The sequence below is a fragment of the Patella vulgata genome, chromosome 5, assembly GCF_932274485.2.
Source record: "Patella vulgata chromosome 5, xgPatVulg1.2, whole genome shotgun sequence".
Taxonomy (NCBI): Eukaryota; Metazoa; Mollusca; class Gastropoda; family Patellidae; genus Patella; species Patella vulgata.
The window spans coordinates 57,228,368-57,248,313 of NC_065883.2; the positions used below are offsets into that span (position 1 = coordinate 57,228,368).

At 35.3% G+C, this 19,946-nt stretch overlaps 1 long non-coding RNA gene across 1 annotated transcript; it reads right to left on the bottom strand.

Annotated features, from left to right (window-relative positions):
- Positions 1-732: 732 nt before the first annotated feature.
- LOC126820803 (uncharacterized) lies at positions 733-2,053 on the bottom strand. Its single transcript, XR_007680148.1, has 3 exons — positions 1,973-2,053; positions 1,540-1,862; positions 733-918 (listed from the first exon to the last, which is right to left on the bottom strand). It is a non-coding gene; the product is annotated as an uncharacterized LOC126820803 (long non-coding RNA).
- Positions 2,054-19,946: the final 17,893 nt, after the last annotated feature.

Here is a 19,946-nt window from a genome sequence, read left to right on the forward strand (position 1 = left end):
TCACATTTTTAATCTGTAAATACAAAATGATAGATTTTTTTCGGATGTCAACCAGTAACACCAAGAAATAAAAGAAATATTTTATATTATTACTAGTTCCCAATATTATGCTTGTTTAGGTATTCGGCGTAGTGAAATTCACCCCAAAATCAGTCATGATTGTAACTGAAGACCACCTGCCAACGACTGCTATATATTCCAGATAATAGGCCAACATGCATTTTACCAGATCAGTACCTGTATTTTAGCTTTATAATAATAGTAAACATTCTACCTGTATATTAGCTTTATAATAATAGAAAATATTTCACCTGTATATTAGCCTTGCAATAATAGTAAATATTTTACTTGTATATTAGCTTTATAATAATAGTAAATATTCTACCTGTATTTTAGCGTTATAATAATAGTACATAATAACAGTAAATATTTAAGCTGTATTTTAATTTTTTAATAACAGTAAATATTTTACCTGTATATTAGCTTTATAATAATATAAAATATATAATACCAGTATTTTAGCTTTATAATAATAGTAGATATTCTACCTGTAGTGTAGCTTTATAATAACAGTAAATATTTTACCTGTATTTTAGTTTTATAATAACAGTAAATATTTTACCTGTGTATTAGCTTTATAATAACAGTAAATATTTTACCTGTATAAACAGTAAATATTTTCCTGTATTTTAGCTTTATAATATATAATAACAGTAAATATTTTACCTGTATATTAGCTTTTGGTATAAAACCTTGAGTATCTGTAAAATATGTTAATGGCAGCCATGATGTACTGGTTGGATTAGATTTAGAGTTGAGATAAAAATAAAGAAAACAACTTTTATTATGTACGCAACCAGCGTCAGACTGAACTTCATTTATGGGTCTCTGAAAAACCGAGCCTGTAGTGTGGTTTAACTGAAAAATAGAAGAAGGTATTTTTTGGAAGAAAATTTGATAAGCCAGTGGGCGTAATAATACGTATAAATTGCCTACTATTAGAAATAATGTAAGCTATGCTGATGTTGGCAAAACAGACAAAACAAACACTTTATTCACTTAAGCTTTGATAATATTCGGAATCGCCTGTCAAATATGAATTCTCCAACCTTAGATTTCTTCACGCCATATATCTTATAGGCCAGTATGCAGAGAAGACGTGTGACACAATTCTATGGAATTCCGGTGAGATATCCATAGGGTTCGTCGCCACATTTGAAAGAAAATAATTACAAATTGAACCTCTATTGCGTTAACAATGTTTTCGAAAAGGGTTGCTTGAGTAATTCCGTAACGGACGGTCGCAGAACGCATTCGCCCCATTCCACTAATGCTTCACACCTAATTTTAAAAAAAAAAATCCGTCAAGACTCTATTACGTCAACAAGGTTCTCGGGAGGGGCGGTGGGTACCTCTTGAATATGAATTCGCGGAACGCTGAAGATTGATAGGGTTCATCCTCTAATGGCCCCAATGTTTCACTACAATCTTGACGGGGGTTAATTTCATTGGTCTACATGTGCCAGTTATATTAACTACCTTGAAGGAAATATTCCATGTTTTAAGTGGTGTAAATGTGCCCCAGTTATACATCTCCATTATAACAGTACCATGTATAGCCTGTTCTGTTTTCCTCAATTTGTCTTCTTTATGGTTACTTGGAAATTTCTCATCTATTTCTAATGGCGTCATTGGTCTGAACTGTAACCGGTTTGTAGTGGAGTGTCTTTCTTCAATGGACGGCAATTCGTCATTTACAATATATATGTGCAGATTTTCTCCTTCCAGATATGGAGATATTATGGTAGGACTAAAGAAACGTTTAGCATAATAATGCAGCATCTTCCATTTGAGATTATAATCTACGAATGTAAGAAATATGTCAGTAAAATAAAAGCAAACTGAAATGCCATTCATAACAAACATGCGATTGGAAAGTTAAAAACAGTCATAAATTTGAAGTATATAATACCTATTGACGACCATGTTGGAGCTTGCCATACGTCTGCTAGGAACCAAAAAATGGCGCCCATTGTGTTTCCCTTTCCATCCATCAGGTTCAGATTATTTTGTGATCGTCGAAAGTGTTCTGTTTGAAATCTCATCATCAGAGCATGGTTAATCTATTTTAACATATTAAACATATTTTTATTATATAACATGTGTTACATTATTAAAACACAGTTTCGGTATTTATTTTTCAGCTTAAAATGCAGTATGTAAGATTTAGATAAAGGGCTATTCGTTCTTGCTATAATGGTTCAAAAACAGATATTGAAAAATGAATAAACTGAAATTTCATTCAAATTACTTGCTATAATGGTTCAAAAACATATAATGAAAAATGAATATACTGAAATTTCATTCAAATTACTTTATTGTTGGGGAAGTTAGGAATGGTTGAAGTTTTGACAAGCAATAACGTAATATTCTCGATTTTCAAGTACCATTGCTATAGGCAGAGTTAACTCTTACATAATGTATCTTTAATTGCATAAACTTCCCTTTTTATTAGTACATATTCATTTGATTTCCGGTCTAACCTTTATATTAGTACATATTTATTTGATTTCCAGCCATATTAAAACTAACAAATAAATTTGATAACAAGATGTAGTCAAGGAACAATATTCACAATGGGCGCGACACTATAGATCCACTGTCAAGATATAAACCTGTATCAATCGCCCTGGCTCCCAGCTTCTCGTGTCGCTTTGACGTAGCCTTTGATCTTGTTATTTTATTACCTGTGTTACGTATATCATATCTTTAAAGTTCTGTACAATATCTTTAGAGTTTGGCAATGTCATGTGACTTTTACATTCATCATACATTTGTTGTGCACCTGTTACGTATATAGAATCAGTACAATATTATCAACCCACCTAAATTAAACATTTATTAAACAATTTTAAAAATCTATGTCGAAATTGTCATATTCGTCCATAAAATCAGACTAAGCAGAAAATGATTGTTTTAAATATTTTTATTCTTTATATAGTGTTAAACTCTTTTCAGCCATGCACAACCCGAAATACAAAACAACCGTTTCTCCGTTAATATGATTAGCCTGGCTATTGTGACACCACGAGGGCTTGTCTGTGATATCACCCTGGGTGAAAGCAGACGTTAAGCTCCAGAAGGAACGAATGAACGAACATCAGTGGAAATTTTTAGCACGTGCTACAATGAAATTCGATTGACCAACTTTCGTATAGCGTATTCATCTACAGCTAAATTTGCCCTTGAAGTTGAACCGATCCGTCACCTAGTACCTACAAGTGGTATCAGGTGTTATAAATAAGACGGACCACTACCTTTCGGTACCTGATAGGATAGCCTGTGAGCTTTACCTTCGGGATGGTGTGTCCTGTGAATACACATATCTGAGAATAAATCCATATCACTGTCTTTTAGGACAGTTTCAAGGGTTTCATATTCACACCATGAAATCAGACCATATTCAGAAGCAAATCTTGGTGTAGGATAACTCTTCACATCCCACATATCAGCGGAATAATCGTAGAAATGAACTGAAATGTAGAACTGCATTATTCAAGATGTTATTTCAAAATCCCACTTTTCTTTATCTAATGTAAATCTTTCGATGTCTGAACTAATTATTGGTGTTTTCAGTCGTGCTGTTCTGTTTTGGATTCTCTGGAGTTTATCTAGAGGGGTTTGATTGATTCCGTACAAATTAGTCGAGTTGGGATGATACTTAAGGAAACCAGATAATAAAAAACATTAATCCAGTCTTCGCTGGGGATGTTTCCATATAATTTTTTATGATTTGTGATCTCAACGAATGTTGAAGAGAGAAAGAATCTGATTTAAATAACCTACCGTCACCATTAAGTTCTGACTGACAATCATTAGCTATCCAGTGATTATCTTTAGTATAAATACCATCACTAGGTGATGATGGTATCCAGGGTCTAGTGGTATCTTCAGATACAACAATAGGTCTAATAGTATCAATAAATAATTTTATATAATCTTGTTTATATATTTCTACATTAGTTAAATTTAACCTGTAAACAAATTAAAATTCGTATCAGTATGGAATGGGGGCATCCAAAAAGAATTTGAGAGGAGGGAATAGTCAGATTCGACTTCTGAAATTCAAGTTAAAGCTACCGTTTCAACTGTGCTATCATTAGTGACTGCTGTTGTGCACGGAGCAGATATGTTTAAGATACTACTTTTCAATTATCTGGAAATTTCCCAAAACAAAACGTTTGTTTTGCATCTCTGTCCCTTTATCCACGTTGTGTAACCCTTATAGACATGGTTTGAGTAACATACTTTCCATTATTTGGGAATCCTTTTTTGGGTTTACTTTTTAAAAACAATTTTCAAAAATTCTAAAAGTTACTGTTATTAGGAACGGACCAGTTTTCACTTATAAGAACCTCATCCTCGTCATTGAAACCCCAAGCTATGATTGACGGGTGATTCTTTAGACGTCGAATCTAAAAAAAAAATATATTCATATATTAATGTTGTCGCAGATGTATTTTAGTGAATGAAATGTGTGAAAGAATGTTAGAATCTGTTATCCAATCGGACACTTTCGGTTTACATGCATAGTTGGCGATGAGTCACACAAACTCTTCTCTAGCCCGAAGTGCCTAGATAACGATATCGAAATGCGCATACTAAGGTAATAGTGATCGTCGCGATGAACATGTCACACAACTGAACAGTGAAATTCCATGATTGTGTTAGGTAAATTTAGGCTAAGCAAAATTATTGATTGTTTCCTAATGACTCAATACTTTGAATGGAACTTTCAGATACGTAAATTATGTTGTTTCTTCGTCTTATGGTGCTGGATTTACATGTGGTTTAAATGATGTTCCGTGTAATATGAGATCTCTGCTTTATAAAGTCTATAAAAGAGATCCAGGTTTTTTTCATCACCTTGTGATCCTAGGTTTCATAAAGAGAGAAATTCTTATTTCAATGGATTTAAATCTGCCACAATTTGATTTACAAGTATATATACACGCAGTGCACGCTATTTTGTCACAGGGTTCGTCTTCTGACTGAAATGCTTACCTAATTCCTACCCTAGCTAAAAGTTGTCCCCTTTCATTTGAAATTCTCCGAGAACCAAATACCTCCATGATGAGAATCACCTGTATATCCTTAACGATAATTGTACCCCCCATCATCAAAACCACCCGTCATTTTAACAATAATATACCATCAGTTTTGTTCCTTAGTATAATAACACTCTCAGACTGATAAACAGAGTGTAGAAACGACGGTTATGTACCTGTTGGGTGACTTCAGTTGTAACCGAATCTAAAAATGGTTTTGTGGTAGGATAAACTGCATCACAGAACATTAACCCTTCAATTAACATTATACCCAGTCGATTGGTCATCTCGTAAAAATAATCCTGTTCATACACCTATTAACAAAAAACATTATTTATTAGATATTCTTTTAAAAACGATATTAGAAAACATACTAGTTTTAACCTAGATCATTCAGATAAATAGATTATGTTTTGTTCGCACCCCCCCCCCACCCAAAGAATTCCATTAGCATTTATCGTAGAAATGTTTGGCCAATATAGAACCCGTGTAATATCTTCTATAAATGTACTTTATTGTGTAATATCTGTTAACTACTTAGACCTCGAATTAAACTAACAACAAACCCATATGGAAGGTAACAGTGACGTCTACAGGATTTTAAGATTGTTTGAGTTACTTAAATGTCATTGAAAGGAGTTAAACCTTTGAAAAGTTTTGATCTGACGTGTTATTTCAATTAATAATGGGCTTAAACTGAAGTGGGTTGTTTACTAATTTAAGTTAAAATCAATCATTTCTCAACACTGGCTTAACCTATAAACTAAAATTTTTAAGCCAGACAGATGGCCATTCTACAAAACAAATAGGTTTTATATCGGTAACTGAAATATGCAGTGGTGCGTGTGGTAAAACAAAAACCAAATCTGACGCCTCTGCATACTCCATGGACGGTAATGAAATGAAATGGGGTTTAACGTCCTACTGTTCTGCTCCTAAACTGGGTTAATGAAGACGGGCATACGCCATACAGTGTGCTATGAGGGAAATTTTGCCCGGGGAGCGGCGCTACGACCTAATCTTATATCGAATTCCAACTGCCAAGCGATCTTTTAATGCACGCCAATGAGTACACGGGACCTCTGTTTTTCGTCCCATCCCAACGACTAGACAGCTGTCCTTGTCAGGCCCTCCGTCCTGCATCACTGACAAGGGGAAACCACGCCGGATAATCTGGATGAACTTTCTCGGCCAATGCAGGGATCGAACACCCGACCTCCAGACTAGACAGCCAGCGTCTTACCCACTTAGCCACCGTGACCCCCCTCCATGGAAGGTAGCCCAGCAACATGGAGGTGACGGGAACGGCGTCGTCTCCAGCCTTTGGTCTTTATCCGTTAATTGCTTCTGTAACATTCCCGGCCTGGGGTTGTACAGCGCAGTCGACGCTTATGGCAGGCCCTCGGGTCCATCCACTTGATTTGATATTTTTTGTTTATTTCTTGCAATGTATGGGTTATTTTCTTGTCCACAGGTTTATCTTGTCGGTTTTTCTTTGCGTGTAGTGTGGTTCTCCTGCACTTACAACATCAGAGCAGGTTGTAAAACCAGAGAACATTTTTAAAAACCCAGTTTAATAGTAGTCATTAAAAGTATATGGCTGTTCTTAACTTTATAGAATTAATATCGAGTTCTTACCGCTAAACCGGGGGTTGGATGGCTGAATGGTTAGCGTGCGCGCGCTGTATCATAAAGTCTGTTATTGAGTCGACTGGCGTGGTTTCGAATCCCCGGTTGTACGTGACAAGGAGTAGGGTCGCCTATCCAACCTCGTGGGTTTTCTCCGGGTCCTCCGGTTTCCACTGCTAAAGACACCTATGCGCAAGCGAATTATTGAAATAAAATTAAACCATATGTTAGTCCCGAAATGACCTAGTTGTGTCGAGTGGACGTTAAACCCCATTACTTTACCGCTAAACCAGGTATGGTTAAAACATTCATATTAGCTTCAACAACTGATTGTAATAATATAGCAATTCTTTCTTCTGTAATTCGTTCTAAAAACACATCAGGTGGGACCCAGTTAGCTCCTTTTAAAAATATTGGTACACCATTCACTCTGAAGTAAAAACTGGCTCCTGCAGGAAATAAGAAAACAGTTTGTGAGCGTCGTGAAATAATAAATAAAACAAATTAGTCATTTATCTAAGGCAACTTATCCTTGATCCCTGCTCAAGTCCGGTAAGTCGTATGCTCTTTTGAAGATAATAGCGGTAATTGGCGGTTATTATCGATTACACTTAGATATGGCGAAAACCCAAGAAGAAAGAAATTATGATCGGGTATGTCAGAAAGAGCAAGCACTCACTGTATCATATAGATTTTAGACATCAAAGTTTCAGTGTAAAACAAATCAAATACCCGTCATGCACTTGTGTAATATATGAACAATTTTAGCTTATATATTAGTTACCAAAATTATAGCTATCAGACACCGGATCTTGAACCAATTCAACTGTTCTAAAGCCAATTGTTTTACTTTTATTTGATGTTTCTGTTGTATTGATTATTGATAATATAACCGATACTGTATATACAGTTTGATCTCCATATCCATTTGGCCACCATAGACCTATTTCAATATCCTGCAAAACAAAATTTTGCCATGGCTTTAATATATGGATTTAAGAAGATATCTTCATGTAAATTTGAGCAAAGTTGAATGTGGATTTATGTGTCTGGTTTGTATCGGGTAAGCAAGATAATATAATATATTTTAATAAAATGTTATTAGAAATTTCGTTTGTTTTGGTTAATTGGTTATAACTGGATATTTGGTCTATGATCACAATTTCTAACACTACTGTTCACTTAATCCTAATCCCCGAAATGGACAGAGCTTCGCCAAGTCTCAGATAAATTAATCCGATAATTTGTTCTTAATCTGCTATGGGCCCAAATGACGACCGTTTTAGGGGTAGAGCTCTGATAATAACAAATATACTTGAAGCGCAGTATAGAATTCAAATTACTAACATTTGGTATTGGTATTTGGTAATGGTAATTTTGTTGATTAGGAGTAATGTTAATTGTCTGAACATGTTTTGGAAGAGTTGTTCCTTCTAATATTGTAGTAATTTGACCGGATATGGTTATTTCACCAGGTACATCAATATAGACATCAACATCAATTGACCATTCATCACCTACAATATATAAAATACTGTTTTGAAAATTAATGTCCTAATAGCAGCAGCAGTAGTAGTTTGCATCAAACTAATTCACAATATTAAAATAACACGGAAATGCAATTAACTATGAACGGGAGCAGCACCATGACTTCCAGATATCTTTGTAGTGTTTAGGCTTACAGTTACATATAGGATGTTCAAATTGGATTACTTGCAATATTTAAAGAAACTCGGTCAATCCATTGCAGTTTGATACAAATTTCCTATTTTACGTCATTTGACTGTAGGTTTATATTTGAGAGTGGGGCAGAAATGGGGTTTAACGTCCACTCGATAAAAACTAGGTCATCTCTGGACTAACACATGGTTCAATAATCCGTTTGCGCGCTGCGCGTAGGGGTCTTTTTAGGTTGGGGGAAACTGGGGAACCCGGAGAAAACTCGCCAGGTTAGACTGGCGGTTTATATTTGAAGGGTGGGAGGGGGTCTAATTATTTAAGCAAATCTGCCTACCCATACGTAAGATTCGGGGGGGGGGGGATGCTTCAATGGACAAGTCTGAAATATTTTTGATGTTGCAATTTCTGAATTATTGTTCGTATTTGTTTTAAACCGCAATGTTGTTGTGGCAGGGGTGCTTACCTATTTTAAGTGGTAATACAGAAATACTGTTTATCTTTGGAAGCAGAAACTTCTCAATATAAATGTTTTTCCTGAAGACATAAAATATACAGTGACAAGATAAATAGATAAAGTTCACTAATACATTCTCCAACCAGCGGCTGTCAGGCAAGATACGCCCACATTTTGCAAGAGATGGGTAGAAAACAGTGATTTTTCGTACGATCAAGGGCCATAATTCAGGAAGTTACAGTCCGATATGCTCGAATATCGAAAGGAACCAAGATTTTTGGGTTATAAAGATATATTTCAAGGGTCATCAAAATCGGATCGAAATTGTGACTTTTAGAGGGTCCACAACCTTGATATATATATTTACAATATTTGCGTACGAGGGGCGGCAATTTTGTCCGGCAGTTTTGGTCCGATTTTCACTAATTTCGACGGACAGATGCGACAACAATATACGTCCATATGAAAATGTGGGCGTATAAAAATGAAATACGATACAGATTTGTCATTAAATTACTTACCAGATACCTTGACCAGGAAATGCCGGGCCCCAATCCCAGGAGAAGGAATATTCAAATTTACGTATAAAGTTATAATGACAAAATCCGTGGTATTCTGGAGGACAGATAGATGGTAAACTGTAAGCTGATTGGTTACTAAGATATTCAGCCATTGTAACAGCCGATGTAAAATCAATTGTAATCGTATTTGTACCTTCCTAAAAATAAAATCAGAAGATATCAACATAAAGCTCTAGATATTACCAAAAGTACATTAATTCCTTCTTTTTCTTGTTTCAGAAGTTAAAATACAGGTGCTTTTGTGTGTCTTTCAGTAGCGTGTATAGGGTTTCGGACCGGAAGGGGGAGATTGAAATTTTCCGACATATTGTTTGATATAATAAGATTTAAATTGCTAAGCATAGCAATTGCAAACACTGTCCAAAAATTTGTTTCGGTCTGAATGCAATAATCCTTGTATAGAGAATCAATTTATATAAAGTGAATGTTATTCGTATGGAAACCTGGACGTTATTTATATACAAAGTGAATGTTATTATGGAAGCATGGGGAATGTTATTTGTATGGAAACGTGAACAAAGTTAATGTCATTCTATATATTGAAATATGGCCTTATTCTATATATAAAGTGAATGTTATTCCTGTGGAAACGTGGGCTTATTCTATATGTAAAGTGAATGTTATTCGTATGTACTTATGGGAAATATTTTCAAGGAAATTTTCCTCAAAACCCTATAATTCTTAAGATTTAATGTTTGGACAATGATATAGTCAGCAGGTCATGTCCACTTGACGTGATCTGACGCGTCAACGTGTTTGGATTTTCTATGTCTATTTTAAAAATCATATTAATAATTCCTTCCACTTATTTCCTCATCTAGACTGATAATGCCACCGAAGGGATGTATTTATGTTAATAAAAACAGAATTCATAAGCGATGCAATTTTCTTTTTTTGAAAAAAAAAATAATCAAAGCGTTAACACTACCTGAAGTAAATTTCTGATATCAAATATGTATTTTATAAACATATTATCTGTTGAACCCAAAGTCATGCCATTGATTGACAGACTAGCAAACGTATCTAAACCTTCTGCTACCAGATGAATATTATACAACTTTAAATCACCCACAGAAACTAAAAAAAACAACAACAAATACTCTGAGGTTAAATTTATATTTGAACAAACAGGCCTTTGTAATATTGTCGATATCTCTAACATCCAAGTGATAATTTTAACAAAGCCAAATCTATTATGAGGAACTGGCTCACTAACTAGGGCCTAGGCTCAACCCCGGTGTTGGTCGAGAAAGTGTCCGGTCCGGTACAGAAAAGTAGGACGTTCAACTCCATGTTAAATTCCCTCAATTTAATTCAAGATTGACTTTGTTGTACAGTCCTACAGAGACCCATCTACTTCTGAAACTGAGCTAACTGTGGACAGACAGCCTAAGTTTCTTATGAGACAGCGTCAACTAATACAGTCAGCAGGGCATATAGATGGACTGTTTATATATTTCTTATATGAGTTAAGGTATGTCGTAATGTCTTGATATTATGAGATCGGGTGGTTAATGACAACAAAACCAATATTTAATGGTCAATTTTGTTCTTGATTCATCTTTTAGCTGTTAATAAAAATAACACTCACTGTCAAAGTTTCTAGAATATGTCCAGTTCTCCAAAGCTATCCATTTATATTTTATATCATTGTCTCTATAAAATGGATCCCCTATTATATTATTCTTGATTAAAGCTGTATAAATACCTCCAGGTATATCACCACTTATATTATATTCTGTAGTATATAAATATTATATTTCATCAGGGATATTATATTAGGTTATATAAAAAACCCTTAATATTATAGAATATATAAAATCACCGATGTGATATATCATGAAACCGCCGCTTATATATTAGGTAAATTAAAATCCCCACAGTATGAGGAAATACATAAAATCACCACTAATATGTGATATAAATCTTATTATATCCCTACTTATATATTCTACAACCCCCTCCCCCGCCTCACACACACACACACACACCAACACACACACACGCGCGCAGGCGCCCTTGCCAAACATGATTTACTGTGTTTTGTTTCATCCTAATCAAATCACGTTTGATCTTTGTAAAACTAACAACATGAAATCAATTATAACATGTACTTACGCCCTTTGGAGTCTTGTATTTGCCATTGTCCATTTAAATTCTGATACAAATATGCATGCACTAAATGAATTGTTATAAAAAGAAAAAAATGCAACTTAATTAGGTGGGTCACCATCTTGAACTAGCATATATCACCTCATAACTACGTTATCAAAATACATTGACGACCTTCATAAATTATCTACTATAATAATACAATGATACTTACTTATAGAGTTCTATTATTATCATGTCTTTATCTGTCAAACATTTTGCTGAATGTGCTAAGGTCGCCAGGTTTTATTCAGTCATTAGTTTATGAGTTCTCAGTTTAAAGATGAATTATTACTATTATTAATTTTAAATAATATCTTACTGTAGACTTATCTATTTATACAACAACTAGCCTACTTGGAGCAGATTATATGGGCGTCTGCTAAACTCCTAGACATACACTATATTCTACAATGTGTACGATTCTTAATGAAGCTTAGAACGTCTATATCTTAGCAATGCAGGGGCGTGGTTACCGCTGATTTTGCACGAAGAACAAGAACTCGTTGAGAATATTTTTATTTTAACGTTAGTGGTTAGGGAGTCCAATGGAGGTGTTGGCCGAGAAAGTTTATCACATTTTCCGGGGTGGTTTCCCCATGTCAGTTTTACAGGACGGCGAGTCCGACACGGTCAGCTCTCTAGTCGTTCGGGTGAGACGAAAAACCGAGGTCCCATGAACACATTGGCGTGCACGTTAAAGGTCCCTTGGATGTTGGAGTTCGACATAAGAGTAGGCCTAAACGCTGCTGTCAGGGCAAAATGTTCCTCATAGCACAATTTATGGCATATGCCCGTCTTCATTAGCCCAGTTGGAGCAGCAGAACAGTAGGGAGTTAAACACCATTTCATTTGATTTCATTTCCGATGGAGATGTGTGTTTGTGCGATTGGGGCGGATATGTAATTAGGGGGCGGTCATCCCATGCCGAGAAATTTTGAGCCTTGAGGTACATTATTAGAGTCGATCTGCAGCATATCACTGTCACGGTTTGACAAGGGTTATAGTCTCATAACATAATGTATGGCACATGTCCGTCTTCATTAGCCCAGTTGGAGCAGAACAGTAGGGCGTTAAACCTCATTTCATTTCCGTTGGAGGTGTGTATTTGCGCGGTTGGGTTGGGGTGGGGTGGGGTGGGGTGTAATTAGGGACTGTCATCCCATGACTAGAAATTTTGGGCCTTGAGGTACATCATTAGTCGATCTGCAGCATATTAAAGCCACGGTTTGACAAGGGTTATAGTCTTGTAAATTGCATTGCAAACATGTTATTTATTCCACTGACAGCGAGCACAAAAACTGTAAACCCATGATGCACTGTGCGTCATTGCACCTCTATCTTTCTCTTAATCCCTGCAGCAATAGATTAGTAGATTTGTCCCGAATTAGCATACCCACGATGAGCTGGATATAATTAGGCTTTCCATGAATACAAAATGCACAGTGTGTCAGCAAGGTAATCTTTGGTTGTTTGGAAAAAATCCTACAAAATAGGAGGCCTCGAAAGAGGCAGACACTTTGGATTGATCTGGGGGTGCTGTATAATAAAGGAAACTATAATAATATGTCATGAACACTATTGATGCAAAATGCAAATAAGTAGACAGATAAATGTAAAATATCAGTCCATTCTCCAAGTAATTATGTCCTTATATAAGGTTTTATTTTGTACAATATAACTAGAAAATCATAGATATATCTTTAATATATTTTCAATCACATTTCAACAACACATATAAGAATACTGAGTACTATAATTTACAATCATTTGGCTTAAATCATATCAATAATATTTGTTAAATACATGTATAGGCACTATATATTAATATATATAAACTTTAAGAAAACATTACTTTCCTGTTAACGGAAAATTACTATTCTTAAATATCATCATTTTATGTGTAAAATTCTATTAGGGCTTAACATTAGATATATAATTAAGTTCATAATAATATTTTGAATTGGTAAATAATATCATTTCTATGAATATGGATAACTTCAGTACTATAGTTCTGTAATTCAAAGTATTTCGCCTGTTAGCAATAGCATTTTCTTTAGTTATGTCATTAAAAATACCAAATATATAATAAAAGGCCATAAAATATCCTTAGTTATAAAAATCAAAAATATCTTACATAACATAACATTTGTTACATGAATTAATACTTAATTCCTCAAAATATCATTAATTAGCGTAAATTATATTCAATAATCTAATTTCCTAATTACAATATCATTAGTTTATCAAGTTAAATGTCATTAGTTTTATGGAGTGTAATATCATAAGTTTTATCAAGCGAAATATCGTTAGCTATATAATCATCTATTATATATCTATATAATCATAGATGTCTGCGTGAATGTGAATGTTTGCCCATCACGCTTCATGGCCGCAATCAACCCCCACATATACATTATCAAATTAACCTGCATGACCCCGTGAATGTTTTAGGCCATGATTTATGAAGATCAAGGTCACAGATCTTGGACCCTGGGTAGATCTTGGGATCAGGGTGAAGCTGGGTATGCACATAGTTATTAATATTTCTACAGAACAACACATTCCAAATAAAAGTTAAAATATAACAATATTTTTAAAAAGTTTAAAGCACAGACTCATTGCAATCAAGAATTAGTGTAAAAGGCATTGGGAGATATAAATAACATTTGCGTAGATTCTATTATATATTTTAACACATCCTAGTAAACTAGATACTGGGTTTAACTTAATGAATACCAGCAATTCTTGCCAGAATATCTAATACTTGTGGGTCTATTTTTACAGGTGGAGCAACATCTCTCCTTAGTGTGCTTTCACTGAGAATAAGGCGTGTGTCAGCTTCTAATAAAATAGCTCCAGATACGACTTCAAAAATATTGTTATGTGTGACACCGTGTACAGAATAAGTCAAATATAATTCCTCCGCTAATTTTCTTCGGAAAAAGTCTCCCCTGTCACCACAGCAACCCACATCAATATGTTGACCATTAAGATAACCAAGGACTTGTTGCATGTTTTGAAGTTTAGGCTGAAGAAGCATTCCAGTGTTATTCATCATCAACATAATTCTCTCACAAGCAACGATAGCTATACGATTTAATGTGGAAACTGGAAACATTCGATCCATGGTGGATGGTATGGTGGAATTCATACTTCCCGTACCAAAAGAATTGTTGATTTGGTAAGTAGCCATCTTATTGTTTTGATGTCTGAAAAATAAAAGTATTGTATCATATGAGGGGTGAATGTTTTGGATATATATAATATTTATGGTTTAAAGTTTACGGATGTTCTATTTCCTAATTATGAGTTTATGATCCAGCTAGTACTATCAAGTGAAAGAATTTAAAGTGTGACTGGTGCCCTAAAGTCACCCAAATTCCCATCAGTCTGAGTCATGCTCCCTGTTCCATTTGTTTCATTTTTTAAAAAAAACAAACAAACAAAACAACAACAACTGTTACTTCTAGTGACTTATAAATTACATGAATTGCTACAGTAAAGCTTAAATATAGTGTTCACTAGTGTTTATTTCACTGCCAATCACTCTGGGACCATAGAGTCCAAACTCTTTTGGGACTGGACTGGTTTGAGGTCCTATTCCATTGTTAGTGTTAAATTCTTTCATTGCTAACAAAAATAGCTATACTATTATCCTATAATGATATAGGCTTAGGGTGTATAATAATAATAGGCTATACTCATAATACGAAGGAATGGTAAAAGGTTGACACTGCCATAATCTACACCAATAAACCCATACTTAAACATACATTATGCAAGAGCTATAAATCTACCTATTGCAGGACTTTCTTTAGGCTGAAATTTTATCTAAATTATTAATTAGACATTAATTAACTTATCCAGACCATAATCAACTCTCGATGTCATTGCTAGCCTACGATGTTTAGACTACTGGTTTTGAATATATTTTGTGATGAATGATTTAACATTAAAATGGATAATCGAGACACTGTTTTTACCATATAGACTTTAGTAGTGAGGATCAAGACTACTGACTAGGCTTAAAATTCAATCGCTAATATCTTGGTTCAGAGTGGAGCAATTTGATCGAAATTGTCAGCATATTTTCTTTACATTATCAATTTTTAACTATTAAAAATAGCGAGAACTGTCAGCTCTTTATCAAATCTCCCATAATGCTAATTTAAGATATTACTACGGTCAGTCATGATGATCATTTGAATGTCATAAAATGGACCACAGTCCCCGCCGTTACAGCATGGCAGATTTCTGAACGGAGGGTAAACAAAAAGCTACGGGATCGGGTGAAGAATGGTAAATTTAAAATAAACAAAATGTGAACTCTCTCTCTCTCTCTCTACGTAGATCGAACTCAACATGTTTTTTAATCCATGTAATCATAGACAGATAATACGGTATATCTACCCTTTCTTTTACAGCTCTGTATTAGCGGAGGTGGTTTTGCGATGTCTTGTGCTATTGCTTATTACGAACTAGAAGCTATGGTTGTTATGGATCGTCAGCCATTTGTAAACAACACACGACAGGGGGAGAAACTCTTGTGGTTTAGTCCTGATTATCACAACTCTTGACTGAAAAACAGGTAGTCTCGATAATCTAGCCCCATAGCTTTGCCAAAAGGGTTTATTTGGACTACTATGTGCTGTGTGTAAATACCCTATAAAGATGATTTATTAATGGCCGGGGGGGGGGGGGGAGATAACGTTTTATCCAAAACAAATTGCAAAAGAAGCTAATGCAGTTTGGTTCAATTATACATTATGTCAGACAAGATCATAATCAAATTCGACCGAAATAACGTAATTAACATTTTTAGTCTATATGACGGTCTTTAGGAAGTTTCGGAGAGCAATATCTCGTAAACAGTGTGTTTTAGTGATAGGAGAATAACTTTACGAGAAAGGTGTAACGGTCGTGTGCATTATCCTTTATCATCAGATGGTGGGATGGGTTTGGCATTCAAAGCGCGTAATAATGATGTGTGATATCACGATTAGGGCCTAATGTGATCCTATTATCATGCATTGTCAACTGTCAAATTTAAGTAACAGGAGCCTTGCAAACCCCCCTCCTGCAAAAATTCATGGATCCGCCCCTGTTTTCCCCATATAACCAGCGAGAATCTCGTAAGATGTGACTTTTATTGTGTCTTTTATACGGTTTTCGATGTCTCTGAATTCAAAGATAATGTCAAAAATCCATATTGATAGCAATTCAAAATGGCAGCCAAAATGGAATCCACTAAGATGGATTTTAAGTTAATCGTCGTTTATTCCTGTTGGATATGACCTGTAATAACAATTTAGAGAATCAATGGTGGTAGAAATTCCAAATTGCCGCCAAAATGAAATCCAAAATGGCGGAATTTTAATTAATCGTAATAAAATAGTATTTTCTCTATATAGCCAGTGAAATATCGCAAGATATGACCTTTACTATGTCTTTTATATGGTTTTCGATTTCTCTGAATTTAAAGATCAATTTCGAAAATCTGACATGCCAGTAATTCAAAATGGACTAAAAAATGTCGGATTTTAAGTTAACCGTCATTTTTTTCCTGATGGATATGGGTTTTAGCATGTCATGTATGTGGTTGTCGATGTCACTGGCTTCAATTCTGATCGCAAAAATCAATTTCGAGAATCCATGAAGGCAGAAATCCAAAATGGCGGAATTGTATTTAATCGTCATTGTTTCCGTTGGATATGGCTTGTAATATGTCTTATGTAAGGGTTTTGAGGTTGCTGAGTTCAGTTTCTACCAAAAACTTAGCCAAGATGGTGTAAATTTAAAACGACAATCTTATTAGAATCCAAAATTGCGATTTTGTTGTGAATATTGTTTGTAAAATAACGTTTTCAGGGTTACTGAATTCAATATTGGGTTCAAAAATTAATTTCAGATAAGATTGTAACACATCAAATTTGTGCATAAGCTAGAAACATCAGGACATAGGCTACTGTAGAAAACATAAATTTATAGTAAGTTTTTCAAAGAAATTTCGCGCCGTGGAGGAGAGAACCACAATGGACCCCCATTATAGCGTGGGAACCCGTCGCGGCCAGGTTCGGGAGCCATTTGGTCCCCAGTCCGTCTCTGGTATTATCTAGATCCTAGAGCGATTGTAAACACGGATTCATTTCACGGCAAGTTCACCGTTATAATGTTTTCGCCAGCAATGGACACTAGATAATACATATATGATACCAGGGACAGGCTGATCTTTGCTCCGTAAGATGAACGACGGGGTTATCTCCAACCAAACTCGAAATTTCTGTAAATGGTGCTTTCTGGAGTATATCCTTGTGTTTTTAGCTCATACATATATATCTTAACAATTCATCAACAACGACGTAAATTCAACCGCCATATTGTTTTGACTCGTTGACGACACTTCGTATGCTTCTACCACTTCCCGTCGGTTTTATTGCCAACGAGACTTTATTTGATCATTATGCGGCTCACGATGTAATTAAATTGGTCATTTTACGGCGTTATTAATTACAAATTAACTCCGAAGCGCTATCCCTTGGGGATTATCAACTTCGTTGGACCGGAAGTTGCACGAAATGAGATCAATGACGTCGCGTTGGGGGAGCCCTTATTTTTGATTGATTGATTTTATTTATTACCTTGAAGAAGAAGAGGGTACCTCTTCGAAACGTTGGTCTAATTATATCTGACTATGAAAACAGTGTTAGTGTCTCTTTTGTTTATCTACTTTATATTTATCAAGTGAAGAACACCTCCGTATAGGATTCCTCGATCCATTGTTTTCATATTCCTGTTGGACGCGGATTCTATACAAGTTTTGTGTTCTAGGATACACATAGATTCATAAAAAACGCTATTATATAACATTTCAAAGTCTAAAAGTAGCAAAAAAGACAGTAAAAAGACGGGAGTTATACGGAACTTTTCCGTATGAAAGCTATTCGATATGTGCTGCCGTATCCGTGTGCCGTATCACGTATGAGAAATACGCACACATTGATGACGTCACATGCACAATCCATACGGATACGCGAAGCGGACCAGGAAATTTACGCTGGCCAAAAGTCTCTATTCCCTTTTTTTTCACTTTTGTTTATGATGCCAATGCCAGAAACCGGCCGTCTCAGGTTTCGGCTGATCTGCTATAATGGATTTTTCAGGCATCGATAATTTTTTTTATGTCGTCAGTTTTTCAGAAACTGTTATGTTTCTTAACTGACTCAAGAATTTAAAATTTTTAAAATAAGTGTAAAAGACAAACCAACAGTGAGGCTTATGTCCCCCGCCGAATTCCCAAAATTAATAGATGACACATATTAGTTAATCGCACATATATTTTTTTTTTCAAAAGTATCAAGCAATCAAACTGATTATCAACTATACACTAACTTTCATCACTCTCTATCAGATAGAATCACAGTTATCTTGTCCCAAAGAATCGACCTATGAAATTGCTTAGCTCTGCTTAGCTTTAGCGCTAAATGTTGATCATTGACCTCAGTCCAGACATTCACCTAATGAACATCTACATCAAGTTTAAACATTCTACCTCAATTAAAAGCAGAGTTGTTAGGTTCCAAGTCTTGACCAATCAAATTGCTTATCCCTCCTTAGCCTCAGCAGAAAATTCTCATCATGGAAGTTAGTCAAGATAATAAAAAATAATGAATTTATACTCAGTGTTTCATCACTCTCACTTAATTATAACCAAAGTTATCGTGCCCCCAAAGCATCAACTAATCAGATTACTTATCTCTGCTTACTGTAAGCAGACAATGTTTATCATCGAACTCCATCACGGCATTCACCTAATGAACACCTACACCAAGTTTGAACATTCTACCTCAATTAGAAGGAGAGTTATTGTGTTTCAAAGTCTCGGCTAATCAAATTGCTTATCGCTCTGCTTACCCTGAGCAGAAAATGCTCATTATCGAACTTAGTCAAGGTATTGAACTAAAGTTATCGTGTCTCAAAGCTTCAACCAATCAAATTGCTTACCTCTGCTGCTTACTCTAAGCAGAAAATGCTCATCTTCGAACTCCATCAAGGCATTGACCTAATAAACACTAACACCAAGTTTGAAAATTCTAGCTCAATAAGAAGGGGAGAGTTATTGTGCCCCAAAAAGTGTGACAGACAGACAGACAGACGGACGGACAAACCCATTTTAATAGTCCCCTGCATTCTTCGAAAGGCGGGGGAACAAAAACGATGTGTGGTGCCACTCGAGTGTAGTCACTCTGCTTTATGTCCGCATTTTTTGTTTCTATGCACAGATAGGCAGACAACAACAACAACGCCTGCTGGTGTCTTGGTGCAGTCTGGATCCCCCAGTCT